At 46.1% G+C, this 20,376-nt stretch overlaps 1 protein-coding gene and 1 long non-coding RNA gene across 3 annotated transcripts in view; one reads left to right on the top strand and one right to left on the bottom strand.

The window, feature by feature from the left end:
* The window catches only part of CNTNAP2 (contactin associated protein 2), a 999,981-nt gene that overhangs the window by 310,603 nt on the left and 669,002 nt on the right, over positions 1–20,376 (top strand). The window lies entirely within an intron of this gene.
* Positions 1,580–2,443, bottom strand: LOC310746397. The gene is made up of 2 exons (XR_014540700.1): positions 2,365–2,443; positions 1,580–2,206 (listed from the first exon to the last, which is right to left on the bottom strand). It is a non-coding gene; the product is annotated as an uncharacterized lncRNA (long non-coding RNA).

Below are 20,376 nucleotides of genomic sequence, written 5' to 3'. Positions count from 1 at the left end.
GCTTGAATAACTCAGAGAAGCTATGAACTATGCCGAGCAGGGCACCCAAGATGGACAGGTCATAGTGGAGAGTTTTGACCAAACATGATCCACCTGGAGGAGGAACCGGCAAGCCACTCCAGTATCCCTGCCAAGAAAACTCCATGGACAAAGACAACAGGCATATAAAAGTTGTGACGCTGGAAGATGAGCCCCTCAGGTCGGAAGGCGTCCAACATGCTGCTGAGGAAGAGGGGAGGACAAATAAAAGTAGATTCAGAGCTGATGAAGCGGCTGGGCCAAAGCCAAAAGGTCGCTCAGTTGCAGATATGCCTGGAAGCGAAAGGAAAGTCCAATGCTGTAAAGAAAAATATTGCATAGGAACCTGGAATGTAAGAACCATGAACCTTGGTAAGTTGGATGTGGTCAAAAATGAAATGGCAAGAATAAATATTGACATCCCGGGCATCAGTGAACTAAAATGGACAGGAATGGGTGAATTCAGTTCAGATGACCATCATATCTACTACTGTGGGCAAGAATCCCGTAAAAGAAATGGAGTAGCCCTCATAGTCAACAAAAGAGTAGCGAAAGCTATACTGGGATGCAATCTCAAAAATGATAGAATGATCTCGATACGAATCCAAGGCAGTCCTTTTAACATCACAATAATCCAAGTTTATGCACCAACTACTGGTGCTGAAGAAACTGAAATTGACCACTTCTATGAAGACTTACAACACCTTCTAGAAATGACACCAAAGAAGGATGTTCTTCTCATTATAGGGGATTGGAATGCTAAAGTAGGGCGTCAAGAGATAAAAGGAACAATGGGCAAGTTTGGCCTTGGAGTTCAAAACGAAGCAGGGAAAAGGCTAATAGAGTTCTGCCAAGAGAACAAGCTGGTCATCACAAACACGCTTTTCCAACAACACAAGAGACGACTCTACACATGGACATCACCAGGTGGGCAGCATGAAAATCAGATTGATTATATTCTCTGCAGTCAAAGATGGAGAAGCTCTATACAGTCAGCAAAAACAAGACCTGGAGCTGACTGTGGCTCAGATCATCAGCTTCTTATAGCAAAATTCAAGCTTAAACTGAAGAAAGTAGGAAAAACCACTGGGCTGGTAAGATACAATCTATGTCAAATCCCTTATGAATACACAGTGGAAGTGAGGAACAAGTTTAAGGATTTAGATTTGGTGGACAGAGTGCCTGAAGAACTATAGGTGGAGGATCACAACATTATACAGGAGGCAGCAACGAAAACCATCCCAATAAAAAGGAAATGCAAGAAAGCAAAGTGGCTGTCCAATGAGGCCTTACAAATAGCAGGGGAGAGAAGGCAAGCAAAATGCAAGGGAGATAGTCAAAGATACAGGAAATTGAATGCAGATTTCCAAAACATAGCAAGGAGAGACAAGAAGGCCTTCTTAAACGAGCAATGCAAAGAAATAGAGGAAGACAATAGAATGGGAAAAACCAGAGATCTGTTCAAGAAAATTGGAGATATGAAAGGAACATTTCGTACAAAGATTACCATAATAAAGAACAAAAGTGGAAAGTACCTAACAGAAGCAGAAGACATCAAGAAGAGGTGGCAAGAATACACAGAGGAATTATACCAGAAAGATATGGATGTCTCGTACACCCCAGGTAGTGTGGTTGCTGACCTTGAGCCAGACATCCTGGAGAGTGAAGTCAAATGGGCCTTAGAAAGCACTGCTAATAACAAGGCCAGTGGAAGTGATGATATTCCAGCTGAACTATTTAAAATTTTAAAAGATGATGCTGTTAAGGTGCTACACTCAATATGCCAGCAAATTTGGAAAACTCAGCAGTGGCCAGAGGATTGCAGAAGATCAGTCTACATCCCAATCCCAAAGAAGGGCAGTGCCAAAGAATGTTCCAACTACCGCACAATTGCACTCATTTCACACACTAGCAAGGTTATGCTTAAAATTCTACAAGGCAGGCTTAAGCAGTATGTGGACCGAGAACTCCCAGAAGTGCAAGCTGGATTTCGAAGGGGCAGAGGAACCAGAGACCAAATTGCAAACATGCGCTGGATTATGGAGAAAGCTAGAGAGTTCCAGAAAGACATCTACTTCTGCTTCATTGACTATGCAAAAGCCTTTGACTGTGTCGACCACAGCAAACTATGGCAAGTTCTTAAAGAAATGGGAGTGCCTGATCACCTCATCTGTCTCCTGAGAAATTTCTATGTGGGACAAGAAGCTACAGTTAGAACTGGATATGGAACAGCTGATTGGTTCAAAATTGGGAAAGGAGTATGGCAAGGCTGTATATTGTCTCCCTGCTTATTTAACTTATATGCAGAATTCATCATGCGAAAGGTGGGCTGGATGGATCCCAAACCGGAATTAAGATTGCCGGAAGAAATATCAACAACCTCAGATATGCAGATGACACAACCTTGATGGCAGAAAGTGAGGAGGAATTAAAGAACCTTTTAATGAGGGTGAAAGAGGAGAGCGCAAAATGTGGTCTGAAGCTCAACATCAAAAAAACGAAGATCATGGCCACTGGGCCCATCACCTCCTGGCAAATAGAAGGGGAAGGAATGGAGGCAGTGAGAGATTTTATTTTCTTGGGCTCCATGATCACTGCAAATGGTGACAGCAGTCACGAAATTCAAAGATGCCTGCTTCTTGTGAGAAAAGCAATGACAAACCTAGACAGCATCTTAAAAAGCAGAGACATCACCTTGCCAACAAAGGTCCGTATAGTTAAAGCCATGGTTTTCCCAGTAGTGATGTATGGAAGTGAGAGCTGGACCATAAAGACTCCCTGGAAAAGACCCCGATGCTGGGAAAGATTGAGGGCACAAGGAGAAGGGGACGACAGAGGACGAGATGGTTGGACAGTGTTCTCGAAGCTACCAACCAAACTGCAGGAGGCAGTGGAAGACAGCAGTGCCTGGCGTGCTCTGGTCCATGAGGTCACAAAGAGTCGGACACGACTAAACAGCAACAAGCATTCCTTTGCCCCTGAAACAAGCATTGCAGAAAGAAAAATGGGGGGAGTGGTCAGTTCCCAACCTAATCAAGTTCTACTTTGGGAAAAGTCAATTTGAGAATCAATTTGACAGCCCTGCAGACTCTGCCCCATCTCCGAGGATGCAGAGGGCTCAGTGCCAGCATGAACAAACCTTGAATGCTCAGCTTCTGTGGAAAGAGTACCCACTGGCTATTGAGAGAGTCAGAACTTACAGGGTTAAGAAGTTCTGAGTGACGCCTCACATTCTCGGAGGCGTGTTTAGAACACTGACTGAAGTGGGAGTGGTCAGTATCTCTGAGAGAGAGAGAGAGACACACGCAGTGTGAGTTGAGTCGCTCACGGAGCGTACCGAGAAGATGAGTTGCGTGTCACCGGGAAAGTAACGATCTGTTGTTTTTGTACGAGATTAAAGCTACTTGTAAGATAAGGAAGACACCGAGCGTCTGCCTGATTTATTGCTGCACACAAGGCTTACTTCTGACGCTGTGCTAAGCTCTGCTAACTGGAGCTGGAAGCCCGGAGGGAGCAGAGACACGCCACGGAAACGTGTGGGCTCCAAATGGGGCAAGGAAGCTGCCAGAAAAATTCTCCAAAGGTTATGGAAGATCAGCTGACTCTGTGAAGCAAGCCAAGTACGTGCCGGTGTGTGCTGTGTGATCTCCTGCCAAGGAAGAGGGCAGTGGAGAAAAGCTGAAAGCCAAGCCAGCTGGAGCCAGCTGGGGAGCTGTGCCTTTGATCGTGAGGCAAGGGGCCGGCTGGGAGGAGCTGTGCTGTACCGGGTGCCGGGAGGAGCTACTACTGTCTGTAAGTAAGCTGGGCCCCGGGGGAGAAGATGGCAGACAGCCATGAATTGCGTGCAGTCCCTTTTGAAGAGGCGGACGGGAAGGAGCCCTGGGTCGCGTGGCAGGCACTGAAGGTTGCAGTGGGAGCCACACCAGAGGGGGCCAGATGCTGCACAGACGCTGCAGAAGCTGCAAGTCCAGGAGGGGCTGTGCAACGCCCAGGAAGCACAAGGGGGGCTGGAGCCGTGTCAGGAAGCTGCTGCAATGCTTTGACACGCCAACGTGATGGGCAGCCGTGTGCTGGAAAGCTGCTGAGAGCTGGGAAGAGGAAAGCAGAGGCAAGCTGTTCCTCTGGAGGCTGTGCACCCAGGAATGGGGGTGCAGGCCAGAAAGGCCAGTCCAAGGGTCTTGAAAGTGCCAAGGCTGTTTGGCAGGAGCTGGAGAAGGTTTGCAGAGAAACCACAGAGCTGGAAGCCAAAGGCCACGTCCCCAAGCCTCAAAGAAAAGCCTTAAAGAGTGCTGCTGGCAAGAGTGGGGGGGCACAGAAGTCCAAAGGCCACTTTGTAAAGTTTTCCATTCGTTGCTGTTTTGTTTGCGGTTCCCCTGAACACCTGCGCAGATGCTGTCCAGAGAAAGGGCAGGAAAGTCCCAAGGACATTTCCCATGGGAACCAGCCCGGGAGAAGAGGCCAGCGTGGAAAGTCCCAGGGACGGCCGGAAGGGGAAGGAGGTGCTTATCAGCTGTTTGCGTCAATGGCTGTTTTGAAAGACACCTGTAAAGGTCCCAAGGAGGGGGGCAGAAGGAACTCTGTTGCTAAGGCAACGAAGGACAATGTGCTACGTTGGGTCATTGACTCTGCTGCAAATAGACATCTTGTGCCTGAGTCACCTGGTGTCCAGATAAAGAACTGCAGAGCTGTTTCAGCTGGGAAAACAGTGTGTTTTGCTGATGGGTCACAAAGGCTTGTAAAAAAGTCTGGGAATGTTTATCTTTCTTTCCTGCAGGCGCAGCTGGAAGTCTACGTGGCGCCGGGACTGAATTGTTGTCTTTTGTCTGTACCGTGTCTTTTACAGGAGGGGTACATGGTTTGTTTTGAGGTCACTGGGTCTGCTCTAAAGAGTTTCTTTCGCCAGAGGGGGATACGTCACAAGGTGACTTCGCCTCAGGAGAGTGGCGTGGCAGAGCTGAGGAGTAAGGCTCTGGTTCAAGTTTCAGAGGTCCTATTGAGTGACTCTGGGTTGCCTCACAGTTTCTGGGGGGAGGCAGTAAAAACAGCCAATTTCACGATGAACAGGTGCTACAATGCAGTGGTAGGTGACACCCCATATTTCTTGCTCAACGGACAGAAGCCGCAGGTGCATTTCTTCCGTTCGTTTGGTTGCAGGGCCATGGTGCCTGTACCAAAGTGTTTGCAGCAAGAGGGTGGTCCAAGGTACCAGGAAATGATCTTCTGTGGGTATGAACCCGCGACCAAGGGGTGGAGATTTGCGTACCCAGAAGGTGATCAGACCAAGCTTCTGGTCAGTAAGCATGCTGAGTTCAAAGAGCAGCAGGAAAGTAGCTCAAGGCGTAAAGTCAGCCATGACATTGTCTCAGATTGTCTGTCCGAATCTGAGGAGGAGGGAGAGCCAGGTAATGGTGATCTGGTCGATGATCAGGATCAGCACCAGGGGGAGGCGTCTCCACAGGTTGTGAAAGGAGTGTCCAAGAGTGAGCCCTCATCTCCTGTTAGAGTGATGGAGAAAGCTCACAGACGGGTCAAGTCAGAGGGGGAGTCTGATGAAGAAGACGCTCTTGCTGGCCCCAGTGGGTCAGAAGAAGAACCCCAGTTTGTGCCCAGGCGGTCTTCACGGGCAACAAAGGGAATTCCACCTGAGAGGTTTCGAGTCACAAATGCGTGGGTTGGTCTCGCACAGTGCGAACCAGAGATTTGTGAGGAGACTCAACAGGCAGGTGGGAAGGTGTGGGACACACAGAGGTCTGTAAAGGTGTGTTCACAAGTCCTCTCAGAATGTGATGCGAGAGGGGGTATTGAGAGAGTCAGAACTTACAGGGTTAAGAAGTTCTGAGTGACGCCTCACATTCTCGGAGGCGTGTTTAGAACACTGACTGAAGTGGGAGTGGTCAGTATCTCTGAGAGAGAGAGAGAGAGAGACACACGCAGTGTGAGTTGAGTCGCTCACGGAGCGTACCGAGAAGATGAGTTGCGTGTCACCGGGAAAGTAACAATCTGTTGTTTTTGTACGAGATTAAAGCTACTTGTAAGATAAGGAAGACACCGAGCGTCTGCCTGATTTATTGCTGCACACAAGGCTTACTTCTGACGCTGTGCTAAGCTCTGCTAACTGGAGCTGGAAGCCCGGAGGGAGCAGAGACACGCCACGGAAACGTGTGGGCTCCAAATGGGGCAAGGAAGCTGCCAGAAAAATTCTCCAAACTGGCTTGCCCAGGCTGAAGGCTTGGGATTTCAGCTGCACAAAGAGCCATGCCTGCTCAATAGGAGAGCGCAGAGGCCATGTCAAGTGTTGGATCAGCACCTTTGCTTACTGCTTAGCCGTGTATCATAGATCTGTTCCATGCCTTATCAATCTGTAACCTGCAGACCCATGTTGGGATGCTGAACTGACTTCTTAAATCAAATCCGTAAGACTTCCAAGCATCATGATGATTCTAGTTCCACGTCTGACGAAGAGCCAGGACCGCAGGAGTGCTGCTCTTCATGGTTCCAGCCAGCCTTTCTCTCCAAGCGGTACATTCTGCTCTTCCCTTCCTCCCATGCTAACTTTTCTTTTCCCGTTGTCAATCACTCTATATTCCATGGCTACCGAGCCATCTAAGTTCTCACCAGCCTCTTGTTGTTTTGAAAAGAGCTTTTGTGCAAACTTTGGGCTGAGTCTTCCCTTTTGTGTCTCAATGGCCTTGTTTTTACTCCAATTCTCTTTGTCACTTAGACGTGTTGTCAGGAGGCAGGCTTATGGGAGCTTGACATACTTAGTGTTACATCAGATTCCACCAGAAGTGAATTTTGTGTTAGATAAAACACCTGAGGAAATTCAAAAGAAGTCCAAACAAGTTTGATAAGAGTAGCAACATTCCTCAGGATAGCTTACACACGGAATCCAGGTAAGTTGTAAGAATGCCAGGGAGCTATACAGATTCATGGAACAAATGTGCAAAATAATTTCTGAACATGGCATTTGCTTCTCTCAGTGAACAAGAAGCAAATATCTGCAGGTTTGCAAAAGAACTCTGCAATTCACAGGTGAGGTACTAGAGAAAGCAGAGTGGCAGCATAAGAAGCCATTTAGCCTTTTTAATATTGAAAAAATATGCTTCCCTGCTTTATCTTGACAGTAGCAAAATTAAAACACCAGTTAGCAGTCAATGGGAACTATATTTAGCAAACCACCTGCCTGACTAGGCAGGGTACCCAGTGAAAAGATGGTTTTCTCAGAGGAAGAGAGACCTACAACTAAAAAGTGTCGCATATTCAGCTTTGTGGTACCCTGTCAAAGAACTCTTTGAGCCTTCAGTGGCTCCCATGACATTTATAATAAAAGACCCTACTTAGATTTGACAGCCAAGGAGAAGAAAATTCATCTGTGGAAAAGATTCTCACAAGCACCTCCCGTGTGGGAGCTGCTGCATGATGCTTTGCCTTCCAGCCCTTCATGCCCTGTGCAGAGTGGATTGCATGAAGTCCAGCCTCATACTCACAGCTTTGTACCTAGTGGTAGGATTCAGTGGGATTTTTTCAGTCAGGTTAGGTGTTTGGACCCTCAATGGAAAAGTGGAGAGAGGCCATTTTTGCCCCTCTTTCATCTTCCCCCCTACAGCCTCCCTGCCACCAGAGCAGGTTTTCAGGGGGCTGCCAAGGAAAGAGAGAATCAGCGAGTGCCCCCTCTCCTCGCTTGTCTTCACAAATGTGTCTGCTGGATCCAAGCCCCTTCTCTGGGTGAAAAGGCAGCATTGACACAGCTGGCCCTACCCTCAGGCAGAGAGAAGCATCATGCAAGGGCAGCAGATTGTTAGTCACTGCATTTATTATTGGCATTTACTTCTGGGGAGGGGACAGAGAGGAGAAGCTGTCTTGGGATTTCTGCCCCAGGTGCCAAAATAGCTTGGCTAGACGTGGCTTCTAGGCTTTGACCCGGAGAGGGGATACTATTTGCTGTTCTGCCTCAGGCAGCAACATGTATTGGGTGAGCTCTAATCAATTGATTCAGTCCACTGACTGTGTTTCTTTCTCATAATAGCTTTTAAGGCAAAGTTCATTTAATTAATCTTTTTTAAAAAATGAATGAAATCTGAAATCTGATCAATAACAAACAGCTGTGCTAATAGCATGATGCTAAACAATACACTCCACATTACTTTCAGATGTAAACATTTATTAATCCAGGTTTTTTGTGTGTGTAATCCTTGCTGCTCTCTATAAATTGCCTTTCACTTTCCAAATTCATGCTTAACATTTTTTTTCAAATACCCTACTATAACTATTCATGAAAGCAAGTCACAAATTCTTTCACATTGTTTTGCACATCCTTCCAATGTCATCACATCTATTTTTAGTGCCTCCAGTGCTGTAGAAATCTTGCTGAGGCTTCTGAAGATGCCACTGGACTTCTCATAACTTTTACAAATTCCAAGACTTTATTGCTTACAGTCTGTTGTGAACTGAAATCTCTGCATCAGCCTTCGCCATGGAAAAGACTGGATAGATACCAACATCTTTGTTGCTTTCAGGCAGAGGATCTGAGTAGTTTTGTTAAGTGGGGGTGAAAAAAGCATTACATTTTAAAAGCTAATTGGAAAGTTTTAAATTCACAAGCTGTGAAGTTTGGGTGGCATATACCAGAGTGCTCTTAAAGAACATGCATATGACATTTCTGACTATTAACAACAAAGTCATTATGGACTGGAGGATCACCAACGTAATACCAGTATTTTAAAATAAGAGGTTGAGCCAAGGACTATCAACCTTATTCCTATCGCACGCCTAATGGTGGAAAGCATAAAGTTAGCCGTTTTGGTTTGTTTTGTTTAAAATTTATTTATCACATCTCACAACCAACAGAGATCTCAGAGAATTTACAGATACAGAAAATACAATATATGATAAAATATCCATGAAAACATTTAATTATTAAACACATAGAGAACAAAGCCTTAGCAAACACACTTGCTTAGGACATGTGCCAAAATGGCTCAAATACATTAAAACTAGCAATGGGAAGGAGGTGGTTGGGCCCTTGGATGATGAGGGAGCCAAAGTGTGTCAAATAAGCATAAGGAGATGGAGTAGAAGCTGAAAGAATTATTTGCATCTATTTTCACAACAGAAGATACAGGGCAGGTCCCAGTGCCATAACTAACTTTTGCAGGAGGCAAGTCTAAGGAACTGGGGCAGATAGTGGTGATGAGGGATGAGGTTCTAGGCCTAATAAACAAAATAAAAACAAATTGCTGCGTCTAGCTGGCATCCACACAAGAGTTTTCAAGGAACTCAAATGTGGAATTGCTTATCTTCTAACTTGTCCCTCAGATCAGCCTCCAGAGCTGAGGGCTGGAAAGTAGTTAGTGGGACACTAATTTCTGAAAGGGATCAGTGGCCAGGGGGGCGGGGTCTTGGAAATTACAGGCCAATTAGTTTACCATCCATCCCAGGAAAACTGGTAGAAAGTATTGTTAAAAATACTTAACAAGCATTTTGTAATAGATTTGGGGGGACCCCCCTACAGAAATTAATAAATGATAGGCTTTTGATTAATTGGGGTATGGATAAAAGGACAAGCTGCAGAACTGTGCCAGACAAGGAATTCCTGTGTGGCTGATGCACACCAGCCTGGTGTGCCATCTGAGAGGAATCCTTTGGTCTGGGGGACAGATGCTGCCCAGGTGTGTGTGTTTGAGGTGACAGGAAAAAAAAGTCTGGTAGCAAGGGGTTCTGGGAAGGAGAAGGAGAAAGAGAGACTGGGATCCATTTGGGGGCAGGCTGGCTGCAGAGCTGGCTGGGGGAGATGCCTTGGACTCCAGGGCTGTACTGCTGTAGGGGACAACCCCTCTCAAAATGACCATGCAGAAGATCTGGATCCCCCCATACAGAATGAAGGTGTAAGTAGGTGAATAAACTAGATTTCTTAAAGCTACAACAGTCTCCACTGTGTCTCAAGCCTCCAAAGGAACACACACCCTGGGTGAGTACCTGGAACCCCATGGACCCTTGCCACTGCTCGCGGAGAGAGAGGGAAGTTCCAAACTTTTGTAACAAGATAGAACAGGGGTAGGCAACCTAAGGCCTGTGAGCCGGATGCGGCCCAATCGCCTTCTCAATCTGGCCCACAGACGGTCCAGGAATCAGCGTGTTTTTACATGAGTAGAATGTGTCCTTTTATTTAAAATGCATCTCTGGGTTATTTGTGGGGCATAGGAATTCGTTCATCCCCCCCCAAAAAAATATATATAATCCGGCCCACCACATGGTCTGAGGGACGGTGGACCAGCCCACGGCTGAAAAAAGTTGCTGACCCTGAGATAGAAGAACAAGTCTTGTTGAAGCAGAGCCAGCCTTTTCTCACAAACCTTCCCAGTCCTGCTGGGAAGGTGGAAAGTCCCCCTCCTAACCATTCTTTGGGCCATGTGCCACTAGGCAAAGTCAGCCAGCATGGATTGTGCCCAAAATGAGTCTCATAGAAAAAGATAGATAGATAATTTATTGCAGTCAGAGACCAGCTTATAAAACATGCTTGGGGGTACAGGGTTTCCTATCTCTCCCAATGAACAGGCGCAAAGTCTCTGAGCATATGGGACTTTTTTAAAGGCTCCTTCCAGGACCGGCGAGGGCAGAGCTGAGCTTCTGGCAAGTGTAAAAGCCCTTCTTGCATTTTTAGATACAAGAAAGAAGAGATATGCTGTCGGTGCAGCTATATATCTCTCAATATCTCCAATTTTGTAGTCGGAGCACCTTGAGCATTGTCTCTCGGTGTCTATGATTCTTTGCCTGACCGTGGCTTTTGCCTGGCCCAACCCCAGACTTAGAAGGGCTTGAGGGGCAAAACCCAGTTTCTGAAGGGTGTTCAGGTCTGCAGTCTGCCAGCCTGACTGGAATTGGTCACAGAGGATCAGTGGGGCTATTTCTCAGGGGAGCAGATTCAAGTAAGCCATTTGTAGATTGATGTTAGGCAGATATAAGCCTCCACTCTCATCATCCCCGTTTCTAGTCTAACCCATGCCTTTGAAACACTTCTGGGGACTTGTAGGAGAGCTCTAAGGAGTTTGGATTGGACTCTCTCAAGAGAGGAGAAAGCAGAGGAAGGTGGGCCCAGAAAGGATCCATAAAGGAGCTGTGCCAACATTTTGGCCTTGTATAATTTTAGAGCCGTGGGGACGAAAAAGCCCCCTTGTCCTCTGAAAAATGTAAGGATACAGTTTGCGGTTTTTTCCGCTGAGCTCCCGATGGAGTTTTTGTGAAGTTTGTTGGTTCCTGAGGCCTGTACCACCATTCCTAGATACTTATAGTTTGTGACTTGTTCTAATTTATGGGCTTGGAGTTCCCAGATTCTAAGCTTTGGTTTTTTCCCCAAAAGCGAGTATCTTGGTCTTTTGATAGTTGATTTTGAGACATTCAGTTTCACAGTATGCTGCGAGCTTTCTTAGTGCTCTTTTGAGTCTAATGGGGTTCTAGATAGAATTACCACATCATCGGCATATAGCAGGACCGAAATATGCCAATTTGCAAGCTTCGGCGGGTGGAATTCTGAGTCATTGAGTGCAGATACTAAGTTATTTAGATAGAAATTAAATAGTAGAGAGGCCAATAGGCACCCTTGCCTGACTCCTTTGAAGGTTTTAATGGGGTCCATTAGGTGTCCTAGGCGGCTACACCTGACTCTAAGAGCCGTGTTTGTGTGCAGTGCCTGAATTAAGAGCAGAAGCCTTCATAGAAAGAGATTTATGAGTTGTGGTGGCCATCTCACTGATAAATCAACACAGAAGGCAAAAGCAGTCAAAAAGCCAAACTGAAAATTTTGAATTAGAAAAAGGACTAAAACCAACATTGTGGTGTATGGCTGATCACTGTTGGAAACACGATGTTAGAGTAGATGGAGCAACAATCTGTTTCACCAGGTCTCTAGTTAACTTGATCTTGTTTGCAAACATTGTTTCCACTCCTCCTTATTTCCACACACCTTATTTGTCTACCCTAACCACTCCAAAACTTAGGCGGGCCTTTACACTGGCCAGACTAAATATGTTACCATCATCTGTTCTTGAAGGTAGATATCAAAAAATTTCATTCGAGAACCGGCTCTGCCCCTGTGGAGCTGGTTACGTGGAGACTGTGTCACACGTTCTCTTGTCCTGCTCCCCGTATAAAGATCTCAGGGACGAGACCATCACGCCGCTACTATCTGCCATCCCGGGCCGCTCTTGTGAAGCCAAGTTGTTCTCACTCCTAGCCGACCAGAGCAGCTTGACAACAGAGAAGGTTGCCAGGTTTGTCAAGAGAGCAATGAGACTGAGAGCTGCTGTCTGAATGACATCAGTGTCGTCGCCTAGGATCTTATTATTATTATCATTACCTCTGCCAAGTTTTAAGTACTGAGATTATTTTATGATAACTATTTCCATAATGTATTTTTGTTTCTGTCTGTCCTTCGATGCAATGGCCTATTGGCTATGCAAATGAAGCCTATTCTTCAGGTTCTAGGACCTCTTCTGATACACCATTTCCCCTCTCTGAAGAAAGATGCTACGAACATTTCCACAAAGAACTGAACTATATATGGTATTTTTGCGTATAAGTAATTAATGTGCATAGGTTTTTTAAAAATTAAATAGACATCATTGGTGGGGGAGAAGCATCAGGACTTCAGTGCATGGGTAAGGGCGTTAACCCTTTTCACCACCTTGGACCCAATGAAAAAGATTGCCCCACTCAGGCTCCCTTTGGTTCCACTGCTTTCTTAAATCTGCAGTTGCCATAGGCTTCCTATGCCCACTCCAGAATCTTATGCAACAAAGATTTAGGTGGGTTTTTTAAAAAAAATCAAATCAAATCTGTGTTAACATCTAATTCCAAATATAATCCCTTCAAAGACAGATTGCTTTGCTTTGCTTTTTGGACTGACAGGAAAAATACATATGCTCAAAGAGCACTTGACTGCTTCCTCTTCTGAAGCGCAATCAATTCTAGAGAGCATTTTGAAGCAGTCATATTTAGTGGTTTATTCTTCGATGCCTCTTTCTACAGTAGAGAGCCTTGAAGAAAGAATCTGAAAGGTTCAGGCACACTTTCGTCAGCAGCTGTCCCCCTTCTCTGGATAGGTCACTTTAGAAAGAAATGGACTAAAGGAGTCAAGTGCATCAGATGTGAATAATTTTTAAAAAATCTTTCATACCCTATTGAGTCTTAACGTAAGCTTTTCTTCCTTTAATCCTTGTAAGCATTTTCACTGGGATTATTATTTTTTCTCTGGCTCCCTCTGATTTAAGTAAAAGTCATTTTTCTGTTTCTGAACATTGTTTCAAGCTTTATAGTCCTTGATAACTTCTTTCAAAACACATCTTGCTCCTGTGATATTTTAAAAAACACACAATTTTTGTTATAAAGAGAACCATGTTATCACTTGATTTGCAGGAGAGATGGCAATCTGTGCTCTCAGTGGCTTCCCCATTTCACAATGGCTTAAGGCTGCAAGCATTTTGCCAACCCATTGTGAGCGGTTAATCTCTCGGTAACAGAGGGCCAGCAACAGAAAGCTCTTGGATCAAATTGGGTCCCGGGGAGATTCTGCCTGTCCCTCATTGCCACCAATTCTTGGAAAACAACAAAACTCATCAACTAGTCACTGGAAATTGCCTCTCTTTTCACTTGAAGTCGGGGGATGGAGAATGGATTGGACTGGAGCTGCAGCCCATGAGAAGAGGAGGGAAGCCAAAGAGCAAAGGTGGAGGGGATTCACTCCCCTCCCTTACCTGCATAGCAAGCCTCCTTGCAGTGACCACTTAGAGTAAAGAGAGAGGGGTGGGGTCTTCCAGTGATATGTTTTGTATCACATCTAGTTAGGCCCAGTGTTGTTTTGACTCCATCTTTGTTGTTGTGGAAGAATGCAAGCAAATAGGCTAAGGGAGATCTCGCGTATACACAAAAATGTACGTATTTGGGGGGAGGTATTCAGCTAAACTTAACTCGGAATGGACCTATTGAAATTAATGGACCTAGCTCTTGTTCATTTCAGTGGGTCTACTTTGAGTAACTCTTGATTGGGTACCACCCTTTATCTTTTTATGGCAGGGGCAGCACTTTCCTCTGAGCAGGGAATTGGATGGGGCAATGGGCAAAGTGTCCTCTGGTGAGCAAGCTCCACAGTCGATGGGTCCTTGGCAGGCTTATGTGGCACATATTTAGCACTCCAAACAGCCCTGGGTGCCTGGGAGATGCCCTGTTCCTTTCCGGTAGTGTCTCAGAGTGTGAAGCTACGATGTGCGAGATTAAAGTGATGGCTAGACTTAGCCACTTGGAGCTCTGGAAGAAGGGGGATGAAAAAGGGGCAGGGCAGGTGTCAGCAGTGGGTGCTGCCAGGATTTTTGGATCCAGCAGCTGCCCAAGAATGCCCAGCGCTAACCAACCCTGCCTCTACCTGAGGTTTCTTGACTTGCTTGGCAAGGTTTTGTTCTTTCAGAGGGCCTGTACCCAAAGTAAGCCATACCCACCAAACATTTACCAGAGTTCCAAAGTTTAAATAAATGCTTTGCCAGTCCCTGCATAACAGCGAACCTTTCCCCAGGCAATAGCATTCGGCTGTGGAAGCCCTCATCATGATAATAGCTTGCTTCACTGTGTAATTTTTAATGCTTTCTGTTCTTTTCACTTGTGTACCACTAAGGCAGTGCAGCGATGATAGAGTAAAACCTCTTCCTGATTCATTCTGCAGATAAATGCATTACTTTTCAGTTCAGTAGTTCAATGCCGCCAAGGGCAGTACAACACTGTATGATGAATTTGTTGAATATTTAGAAACAAATCTTCATAACTTATGAGAACGCATGGATGGAATAGATCGACACAAAGGCACTGTGAGGCCCGGGGACATGGTTTCTCATGGTGATACTCCGCAAGAAAAATTATTCATAAGTCTTTTTTCCTTCCTGGCACCATTGCTTTGTTCCAGTGCAATAGTTCTTGGAACATTGATTCAGATAAATATGTGTTAAGCCTGTCCTCTTATTTTCATGGCTATTTGTGACTTCCCACCTTGTAGTGTCACATGTTGGCTGACATTTATCTGCACACATGCTATTTTACCTAGATCTAAATCACTGTCATGCTCCACATGATATTATTCTGCAATTGATACCAAACCCCAGAATAAAGACATGAGACACTGATAATAATTTGCACCTAATTAGTTATTTCCCAAAATCATTGTAAGTCTCTTAGGTGAGACTTTAGAATCAAATGTATCTTGCTGTTACAGGTGTGTACCTGGACTCACATGTGCACTGCCAGCACTCATTGATGCTCATACGCACACTGCTGAGAGGTTTAGGATCTTTTGCTGGAGGTATAACGTGCTTGTCTATGAGAATGTGTTTTCCCTTAGCCTTATGTCCACAAGAAGCTCTTTCACAGAGGAATAAAGAACGCTTGTGTCAGGGAATCAGGAGCAGGAGCACTGGGGAGAGAGGGTTTGGAGAGCGAAGGGGAAGAATCCGAGGGCAGCGTAGGGGAGTATGACAGTGGCCCGAGAGATTCCATGAGCTTCTCCAGCGAATCAGAAGATTCCCAGAAGGGGGCGCCGATGGTCAGGGCAAGGGGGGTCCCAGGGGGGACGCACCAGAAACAAGGAGCCAGAGGGGAACCCCAAAGCAGCAGTGGAGGATCGGGACCAGTTTCCCCACCAGAGCATAGTGGGGGGGAAGAGTCACATGTGTCAGGGCCAGCGTCTCCTCCAGCGGAGAGAGAGAGTGAGTCAGGGCTGACCACGCCTCCATCGGAGAGTGGGGGAACGGAAGGGAGGTCAGTTGCAGCTAGCCCCCCCGAAGGGGGAAGCAGTGACAGCAGCAGTGAAACGGTCAGGAGGAAAGCTGCTGGCTGGGCGCGCGCGCCAAGTTCAAATGTGCAGGCGTGCGGAACAGCAGGAGACCCGGATGGGGAACCAGCTCCTAAAGCCCGCCGGAGGGAGGGAGAAGGCTCAGGGGAATCAGCGGGAGAAGAGGCTAGAAAGGGCGGAACCCCGGCGGGCAGGCGGACCCAGAGGAGGAAGGAGCAGCGGAGAAGGTGGAGCAAGGCTAGAATCTTAAATTGGTGTCAAGGGGGAGGAGACTCAGACGGAGCATCAGCGGTCTGACACTTGAGACGTGGAGCTGCGCGCTGCGGCTCTGGAAGTGAAACTGGACTTCAATAAAGACTTTTATACTTAACAACAAAGCAGCGTTGGTCCTTTGTGAGCTGGGACCTAGGGTAGCTCTGACAGCTTGGCTTATTACATGAAATAAAAGTAACAGAATATATAAATGCTGCTTCCAACAGCATAATTACAATTTAAGCAGACAGTAAATTCTACAATACATACACACCTTGATATAAAGTTTGATATACAGTCATACCTCGGGATAAATACGCTTCAGGTTGAGCACTCCGCGGTGACCCGGAAGTAACGGAGCGTGTTACTTCTGGGTTTCGCCGCTCACGCATGCAGACGCTCAAAATGACGTCACGTGCATGTGCAGAGGCGGCGAAATGCGACCTGCGCACGCACAGATGCACTGTCGCGTCTTACGTTCTGTTAGGGATGCGAACAGGGCTCCAGAACGGATCCCGTTCACATCCCGAGGTACCACTGTAAAGGATATAAAGAATGATAGAGTCCCTTAACTATTTCCAAAGCCTACAGAAAATTTTGCAATAGGGCCAACACTAGAAATAAATCAGAACCAGTGAAGGCAGTGAAGGTCCTGTGTGAGTGCCTAGAGGCGGTTGGAGGAAGGATTGTGGCTAACAGATTCAGATGTAATCCTGACAAGACAAAGGTGCTGTTTTGGGGGGACAGGGAGCAGGCAGGTGTAGAGGACTCCCTGGTCCTGAATGGGGTAACTGTGCCCCTGAAGGACCAGGTGCGCAGCCTGGGAGTCATTTTGGACTCACAGTTGTCTGTGGAGGTGCAGGTAAATTCTGTGTCCAGGTTAGCTGTCTACCAACTCCATCTGGTACACTGGCTGAGACCCTACCTACCTGCAGACTGTCTCACCAGAGTGGTGCACAGGCAAGTCTTTAACATATGTACCACCAGGGTGCAAAGATCTGCCCAGCGCCCCCAAATTTAGTTGTGAGCACCGTCGTTGAGTCTGACAAGCGCCGCCATTGTGAATGACAAGTGCCGCTGCTTGCACGGTGCGTCTTTGGTAAATGAACGCACAAAGTTGAAAGTCCTTTAGTGAAACAGTAGGTACAGTGGTACCTCGGGTTACATACGCTTCAGGTTATAGTCACTTCAGGTTACAGACTCTGCTAACCCAGAAATAGTAGCTCGGGTTAAGAACTTTGCTTCAGGATGAGAACAGAAATCGTGCTTTGGCGGTGCGGTGGCAGCAGGAGGCCCCATTAGCTAAAGTGGTGCTTCAGGTTAAGAACAGTTTCAGGTTAAGAATGGACCTCCGGAACGAATTAAGTACTTAACCCGAGGTACCACTGTATACATTTCGGTAATACCTAGGTATACATGTATTTTGTTTTTCTAGCTTGATCAGAATTATTTATTATTTCATAACAGGTAGATAGTTAAGAGCTTAGGCGGCTTCAGTGGCGGGCACCTGGCGCCCCCCCAGAATTTGGCGCCCAGGTGCCCCGCACCCCTTGCACCCCTGGGTAAAGACGGCCCTGGTGGTGCATGCTTTGGTTATTTCCCGCTTGGACTACTGCAACGTGCTCTACGTGGGGCTACCTTTGAAGGTGACCCAGAAACAACGAATCCAGAATGCAGCTGCCAGACTGGTGACTGGGAGTGACCTCCGAGACCATATAACACCAGTTCTAAAGAATCTACATTGACTCCCAGTGCATTTCTGAGCATAATTCAAAGTGTTGGTGCTGACCTTCAAAGTCCAGTCGTATCTTTGTCTGCCTCCTGTACCACCATCCATTTAGTAGTTTGAACAGACTATGCTAGCAACTTGATTTGCATGTGTTTCCTGAGATGAGGCCAGTATCAGGCTTGTACCAAGGTCTAGCAAAGTTCAAGATGGAGAATCTCATGCCACATTTAAGTTATGTCAATCTGATACCATGCCATGATCTACAGAGATAAACCATATCTTAAGTTCAGATTCGCATACACCTGTTCACATTGCTGCCTCCTTGCTTAGAATGACTCACCCTCGCTCAAAGCCTAAGGGCAGTATTATATCATGCTTGCACACTTTAAGGTTTGCCAAGGAGGGGTTGTCCACATCAACCAGCAAGTGGCAGGTCTTGTGGGTCATCACGAAGCAGCAAGAGTCCAAAGAACTTCTCCTTTCCAGCTGATGGACCTTGACAGGTTCGTTTGGGCAAGTCTCCATTCATCACTTTGATGACGTACAGTATTTGGAAAGACTCGGAATAAAACACAAGGAATGAAAACCCCTCCACGGCCACTGCCACCTTCTGAGGCTTGCTGTATACCACACAACTTTAGCACTCTTAGGCCTTTGACTAGGAAAAATGAAATAATTTAATTAGATTGCTGTTTTCATAAGCAATTATAATGGAATGCAGCAGGGAGCATATAAATGAAATCAAGAAAATTTGGGAAGAACCATCATTTTGATTGTTGCAATGTAGCTGGAAATAGGTACATTTAGGTCATCCCACCATTTCATGTCTAATAGTATTTTCTTCCAAACAAGCTAATAGTTTACACTTTGCAGAGAGATGCTTGTTTAAGTTCTTGACTACCTGTATTTCCAGATATTTAAACTACTTGTTCACCAATATGCTGGAGCTCAAAAATTGCACAGGGGAAATATCAGAACATAAAAGGTCTGGCTTTCTGATGTACAATTTCAGTCCTGCAGCACCTTCACATTTTTTGAGCTCCAGCTTTAATTGGGCTCTTGCCATTACTGGATTCCTGAAGCATAGAGGATGCTTGGAGTTATGCATATGAGTCCACTTGTGACAGCTAGTTTAGGCTTCAAGAAGCCCAATACTTTGACCTATCCAAAATAAAGAAATCCTCAACTTTGGCAATACAGAGAAGGCAAAAAGGGCGGGGGCTATCCCATGTTCCCAACAGGTCAGTGTGGCTCCAGTGGCATCTATCATCTTCATCTATTGCTGCCACAAAAAGAGGGTGGGGTGCCTCAGCAGATGCTTAAAGTATATGCAGCATCCCTCCTATGGGCCAGTCTGCCCAAGACCCTTGCAACGCTTTCATCCAGGCTTCCTTTGGTGCTGCTTTAATATGTACAGGGCTGGGCTTTAAATCTCCATTTCCAAGCACGCTTTTTTCTCTGTTTTTGCAGTGGCACTTTCACTGGAAAAACCCTCATTTTATGGCTGAAACAAGCGAACCGTTATTGGGTTTTCAGTGGATTGCTATTTGCACTGTTGGCATCCATCTGTCTTCAGAGACAACGGAGTGCACCTCTGAGGGTGAGGTCCAACCCCTGGAGAATCACAGCTCTTGCTGTGGCTGCAAAGATCAGTAAGTCATGGCTGCTGCCTCCCACATTGTTTTTGTTGCATTAGGAGCACTGCAGTGACGTCTCCAGGACATACACCTGGGGAGTATGTCTGGAGGTCCTGGGCTGCCCAGACGACAAGACCTTGCCTGATGTGGTCCAAAGGAAAGCAGAGCAAGATGTTTGGCACCAGCTTGGCTGCAGGAGTTGCCGGAAGGAGGCGTACAAGGCGCCATCCAGCCATCCTAGGGACTCCACTTCGCATTTGCATAGGGTTTATTGCTGAGCCCTTTTCACTCAGGCAAAGAGCTTTCCTGTGCCTGGAATGTGTGGCCCAAAAGGGAGTCTGGGTGAGTCCCACATCTCTTGCTTTCCTCCTCAGGAGTGGAAGAGGAATTCTGTAGCTTTAATTATGCATATGTGAGGCAGACACGACTAAACAACAACAACAAAAGATCCTTGTAGCATATTGCATGCAACTCACCCTGCACACTAAGTCACTGTTGTACCCCATGGACTCAATGGTAATATTGTCAAGAAATCTGCTACAGATTCACAATGCTTGTCTTTGAATACGTTGTTTTCTTACTGAGAGAGAAAAAGCACAAATGTGTACACTATCTCTAGGTCCAAATCAGTTGCATTATTCTATTTGTTTACTTTACTTAGGTAGCATCAGGTTTCTTGAGTAATCGTGGTACATGTTAACTAAGGTGTAGGTTTCACTGGGTTCAATGGGGTTAATTAGCAATAAAGGGCACACAAGTGAAGCTTAGTCGGAGCTGTATTGCAGGTACATTGCAAGGATAAAACTAAATAGCAATAGATTATTCACTTGCCTTTTAGCCAATAAATTAGCTAACTGACAATGTCTATTTCAAAAAAGTAGATGACTTTTTGATATAATGAAGGAAGTGTAAGA

Source organism: Podarcis filfolensis (genome assembly GCF_964270895.1).
Source record: "Podarcis filfolensis genome assembly, chromosome: 12".
Taxonomy (NCBI): domain Eukaryota; kingdom Metazoa; phylum Chordata; class Lepidosauria; order Squamata; family Lacertidae; genus Podarcis; species Podarcis filfolensis.
The sequence above is the reverse complement of the archived record's forward strand: the minus strand, read 5'-3'. Positions and strand labels throughout refer to the sequence as shown.